The following is a 17,097-nucleotide window of genomic DNA, read 5'->3' on the forward strand; positions in this document are numbered from 1 at the left end:
CCAGCCAGGAAGAGGTACAGGGAATAAAACTTCCCTGTGAAGGCCTCTAGTCTATTTTCAGCAAGCTTTCTCCCCAGGCCATAGGCACGTGCACCTGAAATAACAGGAGACTTCACTGGCATCTCTTAGGAGAACAATAAACATAATTTTTTCTATATTTTGTCATGTCGACTTGGAATATAAGAGGGAAAAAGTCTTACCCTTAAAAAAAAAGGTGGCAGAAGGGAAGTCTAAGAGCCTAGACTTCAATAAATACTCTGATGTGTTCCTGTGGTTTGTGGCCAGCGCCCTGAGATCCTGGATTATAAGGTGTTCTGGGGCCACGCAAGCTCCTGCAGTCCCTATGACCATCTCCCAAGCAGAAGTGAACTTGACTGAACTTCAGCTCCAGGACCTTCATTAGCATGAACTCCTCTCATGGCCTGACCTACGTATTGGACCCCGCAGAACCTGGATGCCCTGCCCTGGGGGCCTCTCCCACCCTCTCCCTTGGGGAATGAAGCCCTACCACTCTGGAGCTGGTCCTCCAGAAGCCTCCTTCGCATGGACACAACTTCTTCCTGGTATCAGACTGAAGTCACTCTGGAAGCCAGGGAAGCCCACATACATTGGTAAAAGCAGCACTGGAGGAATGTTTAACACAAATTATGTAAATGACCACATTCGGTAATCCAAGTGCAGGCAAATTTTAGCCTTTTGTCTGCTGGTAAATCTGTTTGAAACAACATAGATTTCTGACTAAGAGAACATTTAGTTTGTTACCCCCATCCTACCAATCTTTTTTGGGTAGATAACCCACTTCCCAAAGCACAGGCTCATTCTCTTCAAAATCAGGACACCCAGAGGTGCCCCTGCTCCTCCAAGCTCCTCTCTGCCATCCCGGGGACGGTGAGCTGGCTTTTCATGGTTGAAATGTCTGTTCTATCTCCCTAAATTGCACAGATGCGTAATGGCTTTCCTCCTAAAGTCCTCTAACAAAAACCCAATTTCAATCTTCTGCTTTATTTATTACCCTTTCTCAGAAATCGGATTTACGAACATGGACCTCAAGACATCTCAGTTTAAGCCCCATGGTGGCAAGAACCTCTTACCTGGATCCCATTTCCAGCGGATGCGGGTCATTCCTCTTAATATAAGACGAGGAATTAAAAGGAAGCTGGGTAACGTGACACGGGATTTAGAGGAGGAAAGAAATGCATTCATATGGAAAGCAGCTTGATTTATTGTGCATGGAAGACGGGTGGGCTTTTTCCTTTTCTTTTAATTTTTGAGGTTGTTGCTTATGTGTTTGAAAGAATAATATTGGGTGGGAAAACAAATAGTATCAGGCCTATGCTCTTAACAGCTTAAAATTCAGCCTCGCCTTGCTACCCAGCCTGATAGCATGTTACTGTCAGGGAGGACCCGAGGTTCTGTCTTAGGAAAAAAGCCCCAAGCAGCCTCAATCACACACTTTGAGGTTGTCCTGCCCCGTCCTGGCCCAATTCCTTTGCCTTCCCCTCTTTCCTCACCACTTAGGGCTTCCCTACCTAGACCTTCCCTCACTCCTTTTCTGTCCTTCCGTGTCTGCCCTGCTCACAGACTCCTTCCTCTGGACAGTCCCTCCTTTTGCAAGAGCAGCTCCAACTAATTAAGTATTAAGCATTTATCCCTCTGCATTCCCGGCCTGATGCTTTCAACTTGTAATAATTTACCTCCTTTGGTCATTCCATTCAATATCATCTACACGTTTACTAAGACCAGAGCTCAGAGCCAAATGCTGCCGGGGATCTAAAGATAATTTAGATGTACATCTTACGCACCGTCTTTGCTCTTTTCTCAGAACTTAAAATTAGAGTTCCAGGAAAGTGTTGAAGATTGCCTTAGAACCTTGGTGTAGAAGCAGCCAGGGTGGGGGGGAGTGCTACATTGTGTTCATTCCCCTCCCGATGCATCCGTGTTCTACTATCATTTAGCCTGAGATTTTGCCAGGATAGAAAAGGAGCTGGTAGGGCACAGAGGTAAACCATGCTTCACCACAGGAGCAAAGTGAATTGTATTTAATTCTGTGTCTCTAATACCAAACGTGTTACACCAGAGCTTTGATATCGAGTACAGTGATCTGGAAGGAGCCTGGAATGTCCACATGCTTCCAAGAAAATCCTATCACCGTGGTTCAAAAGGTCCTCAAAGGGTGTCATTGCTCTTTCCAGAGCACCATCGCTGAAACCAACTTGGTCTGGGCTAGGGGCTTTGCCAATGACCACTCCCAGAAATCTACAGAAGGAGACAGCAGGTACAGGGCCGCCTGCCATCTGGGACCAGGATGAGGAAGAGGCCAGGACGGACCAGCCTGCCATAGCTCCACCAGATGAAACGGTCCACCCACCCGTCATCAGCCGTCATACAAGAAGGACTTCCCACTCATTATAACACAGCCAGTAGGGCATGCGGTCGCATGGGAGGGGCAGGTTGGAGATAATGACCCAATGGCCCTGAGGAGACCAAGGGCCACTGATGCTGGGGCAGGGGACACAGACCTCACCATCGGAGCACCACGAGTCCCCATGTGCACGTTTAGCTTTTGTCAAGGCGCAGACCCATGACTGCATGTTGGCTCTGTGGTGGCTGGCCCTGCCCTGCCTGGCTGGACAGACCCTCGGCTCTCTTGTCCTACCCCAGGTGGTCAGGCCTGAGCACATCCTGGGGGCACCTGCTGTAAAATGGTGTCCAGTGCTCAGAGAGGCTCAGAGCACAAGGACAGCCACTTGGGAGAAAGGCAGATACATCACCCCCAAGTCCATGGTGCCCTGAGGCTGGTTCTCCGGAGACTGTGACCAGAGACACCTCCTGGGAGGAGCGAACAGGGCCAGGCTGGGGGTGAGACGCTGCGGGGCTCCGGGACCTGGCAGGAAGCCAGCCTGTGGCCATCGGGGGATGAAAGAAGTCGCCACTTGAGCTCTTCGTCCCCAGCTCCCACAGGAGCAGGATGAATGGGGCCGGGTGGGCCCCCACCTGTCTCGCCACCCCTGTCACCATCTCCAAATGGGGGCTTTGGGTGTTCGCAGAGGGGCAGCATCACAAACACACCGGCGTTACTGATGGGGTCGTGAAGAAGCACAGTGTGGGGGTAGGGACGCTTCTATCCCTCTCTCTGCTTCTCCTGCAGCCGAGACGAGAAGCGTAACCAACTTCCTTCGCCTGCGGACTGGGAGCCACATTAGTAAACGAACACACACTCAAGTTCCCAGGCTCGGCAAAGAAAGAGAGAGAGAGAGATAACTGTGAGCTGTATTTAAACAGAAGATGAGTCCACCTCCCACTGCACTCGAAAGATAAAGACCTCGAATGCCTCGCAGACAGCCGATTAGTTAGCGAGAAGGTTCGCGGCTGAGGCTGCTGGCGCGCTGGGAGCAGCCCCGGTCCTGCCCTCCTGGGCTGGGTCACTCGCGGCTTCTTCCAAGGCTGGAGGCTCGCAGAGTCCTTCTGGTGACTCCACAGCAGTCCCTTCTTTTTGCATAAACTGCCAGGAGCCATCAGGTCGTTTTTAAAATGTTGGACCAATAAGTGAGTTAGAAGCCTCAGATGTCAGGGGAGCGTGAGGTTTCTGAAGCAGACGCTGAGCTGTAAGTCAGGAAAGGACGGAGCACTGGGGCCCGGTACCTGGGGCACAAAATGGCTGACCCAGTAGTTACTGATAGTCAGTGGGGACCCGGGGCGGTTACCATAGGGACGAGGAAGCTGCCAACACAGTAGAGTCTGAAGACCAGAAATTACACGCCTTCATGCCATTCAGTGCCCTTGGGGGTTCTGGGCGATTCAGAGCCGAGGAAAGAGCCACGGATCTGGTTGGCTTGGGTCTCGCTCAACCATTAGATGACCTTCCTCAGTGCACTTGGGCCCGGAGCTTAGTGACATGAAGCCCGATGAGTCACCACACCAGTAGATTCCACAATCTTTCCAACTCTGTGTCAACATTAGGACTTTGAACAGCACATAAGAGGGGACTCTCAGAGATGGAGAAAACGAGGGATCTCAGTCCTTTTTACTGAATTCTAACTTCCATTTTGGTCCCTAGAAGGAGCAGGGAATCATGCAAGGCTCTCATTGAGCCCGTAACCATCCTTTGACAGACCTCACCCAAGGAGGACATCAGCCACAGGAAGGGTCTGGGCAACTGCTGCCAGCGTAGACTCATTCTTACCAGTGTGTGTGAGCCTGGAGACGCGTGTCACCCGAGGCCTCACACCATTACTACTCCCTCTGTCCCACGGCGCAGGGACCCCAGAAGCCACCTGCTGAAGGGGCAACAGCCACGTGTGGAAGGAGCCCAGGGTCCCAAATGACCACGAGGAAGGCTATTGCCAACCGTGACCACCCACCATGGGTTTTCATGAAAATCTCAAGCAAGCCACCAAGAGTTAGAGGTTGGCTGTTCCCATGGACCGAGTTACTTGCCCTGGATACTCCCTCTCCCCTGTTTTGACTTGTGCGTGTACAGAATTTAAGAGGTATACAGGAATCCCAGGCTTGAATGGGTTAGATGCCCCGAAGCAGGCAGCCGCACGGAGGGCTCTTCCAACCCGGTAATTTCATTGTTTCTCTCCCAGAAAACAGCCTCTTCCTCAGCTTCCGTGGGTGCTGGATATTGTGCGGGGATATTGAAAATGTCACTTATGTGCCCTCTTCCATTCTCCTCTCCGTTCTGCGTGGGGCCAGTTTCACATTCTGGAAATTGCTGGGAGAACAGCCCAGCAGGGCAGCTGATAAAGGGAAAGGTTCTTTTAAATTTTTAAACAGAGCTGCTTTGTTCCTGCTCTCCGAACACCGTGTCCGGCCTCTCCGCTAGGCCTGGGGTCTATCTGAACAATTCTAAAATGTCATCTCCTACCTGCTGACTTCTGCTGCCGCGAGCCACGAGCGGCCCGGCTCCCACAGAGCCCGGAGGCGGGACGCGCGCGCACACGACCCGTTCACCGGGCGCCGGGTCGAAAAGAAAGCCAACTTGACTCAGATACGTCTATCCACTCTCCGGCTCAGAGAAAACACAGGGATGGCGCCGTATTCTCTTGGACGCACGTCCCTTTTTCCCTTTGCAAAGATGCGGGGGGTGAGGGGGGCTGGGTTTTGACACTCGTAGACAGAGTGCCACTGAACGGCATCGATCCTGAAACCTTAAAGAACCATCAGCTCGGGGTCGCTTCAGGGGCCATCCCAGCCCTTTGTCCCGGAGAATCTGAAGCAGGAGCCATCCTTCGATGGAAGTTCTCCACGTCTGACGTCCCCAACAGACGCCACGGGCTCTTGTGTTTTCCGGCCACCCCTGGGCCCCGGGAGGAGTACGCAGGGAGTGGGAAGAACTCATGTCTGCTAGGGGCTGAACTCCATCCACCACCTCCGCCCGGCCTCGCTGGCACCTTGAAGTCCTAAGGATGTGACTGTGCTTGGAGAGAAGATCTTTAAAGAGGGAACGGACTAAGGGCAGGCCCTAATCCAGAAGGACTGGGGTTTGCGTGAGAGGAGGAGAGGAGGACGCAACGCAGATGCCCACACAAGGAAGACCATGTGAGGACAAGGAGACTAGATGGCGCCAACAGGCCAAGGAGAGAGGTGTCAGGAGACGCCCGATTTCAGACTCGCAGCCTCCGGAAGTGTGAGAAAGCGAATCTCCGTGGTGAGGCCCAGTCTCGCTGTGGTGTTTTGTCACGGCAGCACGAGCGCGCTAATGTGGTCTCGCTCCTACACTGTCCCTGGAATCATGACAGGGTGCGGCCCTGGGCGAACCCACCTGAGACAGGCCCCTAGAAGGTTCTGGAGAATCTAGAAGAAAGTCTGTAAAAGCAAACTTTTCCTTCAAAGCATGTAATCTCGAAAAACATGGAGCATTCAGCTGCCCACGAAACCGTGACACCTTCTGGTTTGAGCTTGGAGGCCCACTTCGGGAAACCATCTTAAATCCTCTCTCAGAAACAGAAGAGACTTGTCCAAAGTCCCTCCATAGGGAGGGAAACGGCTTCTGGCCCACAGATGGGAAGGGGCTTCTTTGCAAGATGAGATGCTTGGTTTCCTACACAAAGAGGGGGATAGTCAGGAGTAACGTGGGACTCTCACCACCACGGAAGGGGCATCAGCAGACAGCCCTGGACTCCCAGCGACGTGCCAGCCTCATCCCGTAGTGGGCAGGGGACGGCTGAAGCTGGCAGGAGCCCCTCTAAGTCAGCAGCACCGTGACCTCCGGGAGAAGAGCCCCACCAAGCTTTGGGAGCCGGTCTCACTGTCACTCTGTAACCGCCGCATCCCTTAGCAGCCCCAGAGTCGCGGGGCTGCAAACAGGAATGTCACCAGCGTCACCACAAACAATGGCGGCCGACTCGCTGCGTGTCAGCCTCCCCACAACGTGCTCTATGCGCACCAGCACTTTCTTTCTTTCTCACAGCAGGCCTGGGCCCTGGACGAGGAAACTGAGGCTCAGAGAGGACAGTGAGCATGACCCGGGCACACACTTCTGGAGTGAGGGGCCCAAAGACAAACTGGGGTCCGTAGGACCCCCGTATGTGCGTCTGCCCCATGCATATTTCCAGAAGTTAAGAAGACCCTGTCTCTCTGAGATGGCCTCTCCCTACCTGCACCAGCCCCCACTTATGAGGCCCCGGTAATTGGGGTACAGACGCTCTGAGCCAGAGGTCTCTGAGTAACAGCTCTGATCTGGGCTGGCTGCATCGTCATCACCGGGGGAGCCTTGAAAGACACACGTGTCCAGGTCCCAGGCCCTGAGCTGCCGGTCCAGCAGCCTCTGGGAAGGGCATGGCATCTGCAGTTTAACGAGCTCAGGGGATCCACTTGTCTCGAGCTGTGCGGAGATCCTAAAACCTTTGCACCAGGGGCACCTGTGCAGTCTGGCGATGCCTCCGGAGCCCTTCTCAGAGTGAAAGGGCCTCCATGAAGCCAAATGCACAGAAGCACACAGGAAATAAATTAGGTGGAAATACCGTCTTCAAATTTTTAAAAAGTCATGAGGCAGTAATCCATACGCCTCTTTAACACATTAAGTAACAAGGTCCAGGGTGGGTTTAACGGAAATACATTTGAATGCAGACAGGAGGATACCTAAGTATTTCAAGGCATCCATACAAAGTGGGACACAGTATGCACAGGTCTGTGATTAGCACCGGAGACAAAGCCCAGGTGTGGCTGATGGTGTACAGACCGTGGCCTCCAGTCATCACTGAGATGATCGCCCGTGCCAGGTGCAGATTAGTGGACATAACGATGTGCGTTAGGGACGCCTGGGGCCTCAGCCGGTTAAGCGTCCGACTCGGTTTCAGCTCAGGTCTAGATCTCAGGGACCTGGAATCCACACTCAGTGCGGCATCTGCTGGAGTTTCTCTCTCTGCTCTCCCTCTGCCCTTCCCCCTACTCAAACACCCCCTCTCTCTCTCCCTCTGTCAAATAAATAGATAAATCTTTTTAAAAAATGCTATGTGTTTTATATTCCTGACCGAATTTGCACGCCCGTGCATTTCTCACAGCACCCCACGGAGACGGGCGGACCCCAGGCTAAACGCTCTTGGTCTGGGGCCAGGGCCAGTCGCGAAATCGGAAACACTTAGGATATGAGTGTCAAGGGCTAGCTCTCCACAAACATGGGCTTTACAAGAGGCAAAATCAAGCCAAAGAGGCGCTTGATTTCCATCGGCAAAGCGAGAGTCTCCTTCCTTCCTCGCCGAGGGACTGTATCAAATGATTGATATAAAAATTAATGATCCCTTGTGCAACAGCAGCCACGAGAAATCACATGCATGCAAATCTTGTGGGGAAAAATGTGGCATGATTTATCTTGTTGTCAGCGTTCTTGTATTTCCAAGATGAAAGTTATTTTTCCCCCCACTCTTGCTTTGTTTTGCACTTATCCTAATTTTCTAAATAACATGGTTTCCAGATTGCGAGACATGATTATCCTTATTCAGAGCAAACGGTGCCGGGGATATATTCACGGAAAGGGCTGCGTTCTCCCCGTAATCAGCCCCCCTCTCCTTCGCCTTGTCAGAGCGCAGCCCGCTCTGATGAGATTCAACCAGATAAAGCAATAACGAAAAGCTCCACGTTGCAGCTAGGAATGAGGCTTCACAAGCACCGGAAAGTCTGCGGGGTGATGCTGGGGATGGCAGGGTTCTGTGCACGCTCACAACCACTGAAGAGCTCAAGGCATCTCTTGCTGGCTGCCTTCAGCTGTGTGCCGCGGGACGGTGTTTCTAGGCTGCTCACAAATATCTGTCTCCACCGCAGAGGTAAGGAAGTTCACGTTCACCTGCCACGGCGAGCTGAGACGTCCCCCTGGACCTCTTTGAGCAATTACTCTCCATCAGAGCGTCTGGAGGTGGAAGAGGCACCGGCCCGCAGGGGAGGGTGGACAGCCGTCCGTCAGGACGCCAGAGGGCATCTCCAGGACACCTGGGGGTGCAGCCCAGCTCGGCTGGGAGGAGAAGGGGAGCCCGCCTTCCAGATGCACGTGTGGAGACGGGCGCGTGGCTGTGGAGGCACAGCTTCAGCCTCAGGATGGTCTCATGCAACTGTCCTGCGTCACTCCCGCCTGTTTTTCTGCGGACCCCTTTCGAAGCGATAGTCTCCTCTCCCACAATGCCACGGGCCTAGGGCCTCAGCAGCCAGACTTAGCGGCCTCACCATCCACTGACGTCATTGGTACCCAGACTGGGATCTCAGAAGGTCCGTCTCACCACCTCCATCTGTCACCGTGGCCCAAGCCTACACTTTCAGGCTCGCCTCCTCCACGGCCCCCGTGAGATGTTGCCACATGCTCTCCTGTCCATTCTAACCTCAGCGACAGCCCCCACCCTGCCCATACCAGGTACCAGGGCCTCCCTCTCCTGTCCTCTTTGCCCATCCAAATCCCACTCACCTTCCCAAGCCCGGGGACCCTCGCCAGGAAGCACTGCCCTCTCCCTCCGAGGGAGGGACGGCCCCTCTTCATTTTAGAACACTGTTTGTGCTACAGTTTCACAGATGGAGCAGATGGTCGAAGATGCCGGCTGCGCACGGGGACACTGTGTGATTCCAGTTCGTGAGCGGCATACGGAGCCGGTGCTGGGAAAAGTCCCCCCCCCGCCCCCCCCAGCAATGCCCCGCTCCCACAGTGACGCCCCCGCTGCATGCAGAACGACCCACTCTGACCTCAGGCTTTTTTCCTTCTCTTCCGGTTCGCTCACTCACTCTCTCCCGCTACACTTGTTCAGAAAGGAGGGCCTGGGGCCCCGGGGTGCTTGTGACAACAGCTAGAGCAGAGGACTGAGAGCCGACACCCGTCTGAAGTGCTTCCCGGTTACTCACTCATCACCAACTCGCTCACATCCACGCGCAGCGAGGTATGTGCTGTCCGCTCCTCACTTTATAAACAAAGGAATTGAGGCAAAGAGCGTTTGAGCAAATTGCTCAATGACACCGGGGGTGTCCTAACTGGTTTTCCTAGCTTCGTACTTGCGTGGTGTCCCCGGTCACAGAGCCAAACTAACATCTCCCTCCGAACCAGAGCCCACACTCTGAACCGCGTCCTCCTCTAACTCCCACGCCGGGCCCGTGGTCCCCCCCGCCCTCAGTCTCCCAGGCCAGGTACCAGGTGACCAGGGACAGTCCCTCCGCCCCAAGGCCGGCCCAAGCCCTTCAAACTAGGCCATCAGAAACTGTTTGTCCTGCCTTGTGCCCTCCGGAAACCCAGTCGCCTGTCTCTCTGCGTCCTGGGCAAACATGGCACTTCCCCTGCGGCCTGGTGTGGAGTGGAAAACTTCTCGTTTCTGGGGAACTAGTAGTAACAGACTTTTCTCTCAATGGCCCTGACCTCTCCGAGTGACCGTGGGGTCCCCTTGATAGGTTAAGCCCCAGCCAGGTATGCCCTGCCGCGCCCTGCAGAGGCTGAGCTGGGGGTCTGAGCCCTTGTCGTCTGCCTGCGCCGTGCCTCCTGCCCGGGCTCCCCTGCCTCTGCCTTTCCTCTTTAGCTCACGGTCCCTTCGCGGTCGCTTCGAAGCTCCCTTGTTCCCACTGCACCACGGCCTTCTTCTGCACGCTCTTGGCAAGGCCACCGCCATCGTGGATCGGACCAACAGTCTGCATCTTCTGGACCAACACCCAAAGCACTGATTACCGCTGGAGGAGAATCACCTAAGCACTGGTTGTCCCCGTGAACGGACGTGCTCGGCCCTCGAGAGGACCCGGGATGCTGCTGGAGTGGCCGAGCCTCCCGGGAGCTCCCGGTTCGGTCCTCGCTGCTGCGATTTTGGGCTTTTCCGTTTGCTCTCAAACCTCCAGCCTCCCCTCACTCTCGGCTGCTGACATCACCCGCATGTCCCCGGCAAACAGAGGCCGCTCCGCCCCCGGTCACTGCATTAGTTCGCCTCCAGCCTGGCCTGCCCCCCCCCTTCCTCCTGCTATGGGGCGGGGGATGCACCTTCATGTGTGCGTGCCACCCCCAGTCTTGCTCTCCCTGCACGGCTCTGTTGCTCTGGCTCTCTCTGCCCCTCTCTGCAGTCTCTCCTTCCCTTTCTGCTGGTTCTGTCCGATCGGCGTGGAATGTGCTGTCTCTGCCTCCCTAAAGGCAATTCGAAGCAAAGGTAATACAGACACCGCGCAGTCAGACCTCCGAGAGCGGTCTACACTCGCCGCCCTGACTCCCCGGTCACCTTGGGCAGTCCAGCCTTTGTCTCAGCTTTACTCCTGGAATCACTCTCCTTGGCGTGACAGATGGCACCCTGTGCTGAATCCAAGGGCACCCGTGACCCTGTACCTGACCGCGGGGCCCAGCCCGATTCCGTTCCCTCCCCTGTGGAGCACCTGCTGCGTGTCAGGCACCAGAGGAGAAAACACGCACGGGTCCTGCTCTGCGGAGCTGACACTTCAGCAAGGGCAGAGGGACATTCGATGATACGCACGATAAATAGTGAATCACGTAGCACCCAGGAAGGCGGTAAGTCTGTGGAGAAAGGAGAGCCAGGCGGGGGGCTCGGCAGAGCCGGGTTATAGGCAGGGGTGGGGAGAAGCTGCAGCACACAGGGATGAGAGATATCTGTGGGAAGAGCATTCCAGACACTAGGAAGGGCTCAAGCAAAGGTCCTGTGGCAGAGGCTCAAGAAGAGCGAGGAGGTCAGCGGGCTGAAGGAGAGAAGGTAGGAGAAGAGCAGGAGAGGCAGGTCCGTTCCTGGAGGGTCTGGAGGGGACGGAGAGGACTTCAACTTTCACGTCAAGTGAAACGGGGAGTCCCTGAAGGTTCTGGAGAGAGGAGTGCCGTGATCTGACTTGGGCACCAAGAGCATCCCTCTGGCGGCCGAGTTAGGATGGACTGTGGGGCTTCCGGAAGCACCTGCTTCTTTCTACCCCCGCTGCTGCATCTCTGATCCACCGTCTTCCTGGGCGGACAGCGGGGCCTCCTGAGTGGTCTCGCTGTGTCTCTGTCAGCCCACGCCTCCGCCAGGATGTGCTTCCTAATGTGCAAATTGCGCCTCGGTGCCCCTCTCTGCCATGTGTTCTGCGGCTCCGTGCCGCCCCTGGGAGGAGGTCTGACTCGTACCCACGGTCTGGGAGAGCGTGTCTCTGCGGGTCTGCTCCCGTCTCCCCCGGGTCTCTTCTGTTCCAGCCGCAGCACGAGTGTGTCCCGGCCCCAAGTCCCTCTGGCCCACGGGCCCTGCCACGGGCAGCCCCATGTGGCCACAACCCTCCTCACCTGCCCTCCAGCTCTCCGCATCATCTTCGGACCCTAGCTCAACATCACTTTCTCTAGAAGCTTCCCTAGCCCTCGATCGGGGCTGCCTGCCCTGCACGAGCGTCTTCCACTTCTCTAGCCGTGGCCTCTCCGCTCTGCTGGCTCTTTGTTTACGTCCCCATCACACCGTCAAGTCACCGAGGGCCGGTGCCCGCCTCTCTGGTCCCCGGTCAGAATCCCAGCACAGAGGGATCCCAGGCCCCATGGCCATTTGCCCAATAACAACGTACCAACCGGTGGGGCCCAGACTCTCAGGGAGTCTGGTCTCCGAATGTGAACGTGGCTCTGTGAGTCACTTCTGTGCTCTGTGAGGCCCGCACCGACAAGCGCCATTGGGAGGCCCGTTAGTATACGGACATCACAACCTTCCAGAACACCGTCCTTCCACCGGCAACATGCAAGGCACGGCACTAGGCACATTGTAAGTTATTTCACCTAATTCCCACACTTCAGTAAAATCAGTTTTATAATCTTCATTTTACGACGAAAACCTAAAGCTGCGAGGAGTGAAGTAACTTTTCTTCGTGGTGCACGGGGGCCGGAAGTGGCTTGCGGTGTTGCCTTTGGGTGTCCTCACCGGCCTCCATGATGTGGTCCCCAGAACATGGGAGAAATAAACCTTATTTTTCTAAGAACGGTCTGTTGTCCTCCTACCCCTCAAGTTGCTCAACCCTCTTCTGGAACACGTTTCGTCTCGGGCTCGTGAAACTTCTCGTTCTCGGTCGACACACCGCAGCGCAGGGATCTGTCTCTCATCTGTCCTCCAGCTCCCTCGTCTTTAACGCACTGCGGGAGGGTGGGCATGGGCTGCGGGGTCCTTGCGAGGCCTCCCAGGGCCTGGCACCACCTCCCCCCAGCCCTGGTCTCCTGAGGGGTTCTAAGTGGGAACGGAGGTTGCCATCGTGGCTCTTTGAGGGTCTCCTCTAGGCCCGCCCACCCCCAGCCCATCTCACAGAAGGGGACCCAAAGTGGGCCCCGGAAGGAGCCAGGCTGGGCCGCAGCCCCCGGGGCTCTCGCCTCAGGACGGAGAGCAGGTCTGCGCCTCAGCTCCCCGCCCCAGGGATGGCAGGACACGGACCCTGGTGGACAGAGCATCGGAGGCACAAAACAGAATTTAGTAAAACGATGCTACGTGTTGATAAGGGGCCGCCGAGCACTGGAGGCCTGAGGACCACTCAGCCCGGCCGCCTCTGCCCGACCCTCGCTGACCGTACCGGAACATTCCTCCGGAGACAGCGCGGAGAGGGAAGGCCCCAGAGTCCGAGACGCCTGAAGACAATCCCCAGGCCTAGGAGCTGTGAGGAGGCGCCACGGCTGAGCCACCGCAGGTCAGAGGTCCGAGGGGGGCCGCCCGGGGGGCTCAGGGCGGGAGACCCACCGACCCAAACCACCCGCTCCCTGACGCCCCGACCCACTCCCCCGGGCCTCACATCGCCCAGGGAGCGGGTGCGCTCCCCAGTCCTCTGTTGAAACGTGCTCCCCGCAGGGGCAGGGGCGGCGCGGGGCTTCTCATGGGGGCTCCGCCGCGAGGCACGTGCCCGTGTAAGCGGGGGCCGGGCCGGCGCACCAGCGTCCCCTCCTCTGTCTCTGGGGCTGCTTCCCGCCGAGGCAGCCTGAGGCAGCCGAGCCTGCGCCGGGAACAGAACGTAGACACGGGCCTTCCCGCCGGGTCCCCACCTGCAAATGCCAGTTGTGCCCCGGCTTTGCCCCCCGCTGGCTTGCCCCGATACCTCCCCGGTGTTTCTGGGCGAGCGATCAGCGAGCAGCGGGGAACCGGACTCCAGGAGCAAATCCAGCCAAACAAACGCTGTGCGAAACCTCTCCGGGCCTTCAGGGCGCAAGGGGGTGGCCGCGGGAGGCTCAGCCGGGACAGTGGCCCATCGCCCTGAGTAAGGGGCCCGCCCCAGCGGCCGCACTCACTCCCGGGCCGGGTCCCCGCGCTTCCTCCCGGTTGCGGGGAGGAACTTTGCTCCTGCTTCAGGAGACGGATTCTGTGGGAGCCCTCCCCGGACCAGCTGGCTGGAGGGGGACCCGGCCGTCAGGACAAACGGTCTGCCCCTCCGTAAGGGGTCGGGGTGGGCGGGCCATGATCCGGAAGCCTCCTCCTATGGTTTTATGGGGCAATTCTCCCCCGTCGTCCTAGACGCTGCCCGATCCAAAGCAGGGCTGGGTCTGGGGTCAGGTGGGCGAGGCACTTTCCCTATACAACACGGAAGGGACTCCGTAAAAACTCAGAAGTTAGGAGAAATAATATTTTGATGCAGCATTCTAAAAATTGAAAATAATGCAAAAAGCCCACGAAGAGCTCCTATGTTGCTACGCGCACGTGCACGGCTCCCCTCACACGCCCACCCCGGGGCCAGCCCCAGGAGAGCTTGTCCATCACCTGCCTGCGGCGCCCCCCGCAGCCCCGCTGCCCCTCCCAGGCCACGAGCCCCACCCCTGCCAGGCCTTCCGCGATGAGCAAGGTGGGCATCCTCTCCTCACACTCAGCCCCTGCGCACCTAGACACACGGGTCTGCGTGGCATGGCGAACGGGGCTGGGTTCCCAAGGCCAGACACCGCGGCCACTCTCTTCCCCCTGTCCGCATGGGAGCTCCTCTTGGCATACCCCAGCCCCTCAGAGCCCCCAGCACTGTCTCCTCTCTCTGAGGGCCGGGGCTGGGTCCTGTTGTGTTCGAACCCCACACATATCAGGGTCATGAATGCACGGGGGACTCTGATTTGGGGGGGGCTTCCATTTCCCATAGCATCCGAGCACGGCGGCCCTTGGGGGCTCCCTTCTAGGGATGGGGTCTTACAGCACCCAGCAGCTTGATCGGGCGGGGTGGGGGGAGCACGGCCGGACGTCTACAGCCATAACGGTTCTCTCTGTCTGGGTATCTGCAAGGTGTCTGAGGAAAGGGCTCAGGACCCCTGTCCTTCTTCTTTGTCTTTAGGCTAAACATCTCCAGACCCTTTAATAGATCTCCATTTGGCATCCCTCCTGGACCCCCACAGAAGGTCTGGGGGTGGGGCTACTTCAGGTCCTCAAAGTCTCAGGCTGGTTGTGGGTTAATTTCTCTCTTCCCTAAAGACCACCATCAGCTTCAAGCACCTCCACACTTGCCCTCAGGAGTCGAAACCACCTGGTCATCTCTCTCCCGTGGTTCATTCCCACCTTCCCTGCCCAACCAGGCCCGTTTGTGCTCTTGTCCCACCACACGAGAATCCCCACAGAGCAACAAGGGCTCCTTTCAGAACGTAAACCAACCTCTCTCAGAGTACACAGCGAAACTCTAGTGACGGACTGCAGTCTTCCCCCTCTGTTCTGCTACCACTTCTCACTCACACCCTTGCTCGTGCCACTCCGGCCACACGGACCTCCTGCTGCGGCACAACTGCGCCAAGCCTGTTCTTGCCACAGGGCCTTTGCACTTGCTGTTCCTTCAGCATGGAATATTCTTCCCCTAAAAATCCACAGGACTTGTCCCTTTACCTCATTCGAGTCTACGAACTAAATACTCCCTTATCCCCCAAACATTTCCTGCCTACATTATTCAGAACAGTCTCTCCCCACCCCCCAAACGCTACCCCTTTACTCCATATTTGCTTATCGTCTGCTCCATGAGGGCAGGGACTCTGTTTCGTTCTCTGCCGCACGGCTAGTGTCAGAACGGCCCTGGCACACAGCAGGTGCTCAGTGAATACCGACTGAATCAGGAAATGAGTCGCAGAGCCGGCAGCTGAGCCTGTGGTCTCGGCCCTCACACTCAGTGTCTGGGGTGTGAGCCCAACAGTGGGGCGCACAGCAGACCCGCTTCCTCTCTTTACGTCCAGAATGGCACCTCTCCCCTGGGTCCTCATTCCCAACCTCCATGATTTCTGGATCCTGGAAGATCCAAACGTTCCATCCTTGCCGTCTTCAACTCCTGCTGAGTCGAGTCCCCGGCCTGCCTTCCCAGCGCCGCCCGGTATTTTTAGAAGAGCACTTCTTGTGTGTTTCCGAGGGCCAATTATCCCAGCTGCCTCTCTGAGTACATTTCCACTTGCTAGTTCATTTTTCTCGATCTGTACCAACACTGATGAAATGGCCCACTAACTGTGCCAATCCTCAACCATAATGACATCCCGGGCCCGAGTGGCCTCTGCCGCCTCAGCTCCCGCAGTGGGAGCTCACAAGAGGGGCACGAAAGGGATCCAAATGCACAGTTGGCCTGACAGGGAGAGGGTCAGGAACAGGAGAACTAGACTCCCTTTGGGGGGGGCGGGGGGGGTGTGCTGCCAGCCGGCATGTCGGGAGAATGCCAAGCCCTTGGTCCCCACAGGACGTCTTGCGTTTTCCGCTCTGTTCTACTGCTGTGGACGCTCCGCCAACGGAAGGGTTTGGCTTTACCCCCAGATCTCCGGGACCGAGGCTGCTCTCTGGACAGTGACTGTCCTGTGTGAATTGGGCAGGCCTCACAGAGCAGCAGTCGGCACAGAGCTGGGACCCACGGACCCAGGCTGTGGGACTGAATGAGCTCATCTGCAAAGGGGGTGTTCAAGGGATCAACTCAGCTGTCTGCCACCAGCTCTGAATCTGGAGACATTGATGGGCCTACGGGATGGCAAAACCACCCCCCAGATTGCTCATGCGACATCCCGAGTTCATTCCAGCTGCGGGGAGGGGCCCATGGGTGCCGTTAGGATCTCAAGATGGCCACTGGCTGAGAGCAGGTGTTGAAGGCAGCCCACAGGGCTCGGGGTCCAGCTCCTGCCTGGGCAGTGCACTCTGCTTTCCTCCCTGGCCTTCCCTCCTCCCCAGGCTCCCTCCCTCTGCTAGAGCCATACCTTGCCATCGGTCTTCACGGGGGCCACGAGCTTCCTCCCTGGGTCTCTGCCCAGGCTGTACCTTCTGCCAAAACACTCATCTTCATTCCCCAACAGCCAACTCCCGCCGGTCCTTCTAGACCCTTCAGGGATGCCCTCCTCGAGGGAGCACCCGCTTCTCTCCCACCCCAGCCTCGCCAGACCAGGGCTACCGAAAGTGTGGCTCACACTGCCTGCCCGTGAACTGCCTGAATTCCAAACTTTGGATGGAAATTGTGAGTGAGCTTTGAAAGCATCTACAGTAATTCAACTGAGTAATTTTATGTCGGTGGAACCTAAGAATAAAAACTTGTGCCTTGTGTTTGCTTCTTTTTTTCCTTTGTTTATCTAGTCATTCATTTTTATTGTGTTTTATAAAAGTCTCCGTTTATGATTGACTGGAAGTAAGACAAGACCTGGTCTCTCATGATGTATCGATGCTTCTCAACGTTCTGGTCATGGCCGCCCCCCACGGGGCATTTGTAAGTCATTTTCCTTTCCCTGCCGGCCGCCCACTCTGTTCC

The 17,097-nt window shown here is 56.6% G+C and overlaps 1 protein-coding gene across 1 annotated transcript in view; it reads right to left on the reverse strand.

The window, feature by feature from the left end:
- Positions 1–17,097, reverse strand: part of GALNT17 (polypeptide N-acetylgalactosaminyltransferase 17) — a gene marked incomplete at its 5' end in the record, with an annotated part of 428,234 nt that overhangs the window by 51,550 nt on the left and 359,587 nt on the right. The window lies entirely within an intron of this gene.

The sequence above is a fragment of the Martes martes genome (genome assembly GCF_963455335.1).
Source record: "Martes martes genome assembly, chromosome: 18".
NCBI classification, from domain to species: Eukaryota; Metazoa; Chordata; class Mammalia; order Carnivora; family Mustelidae; genus Martes; species Martes martes.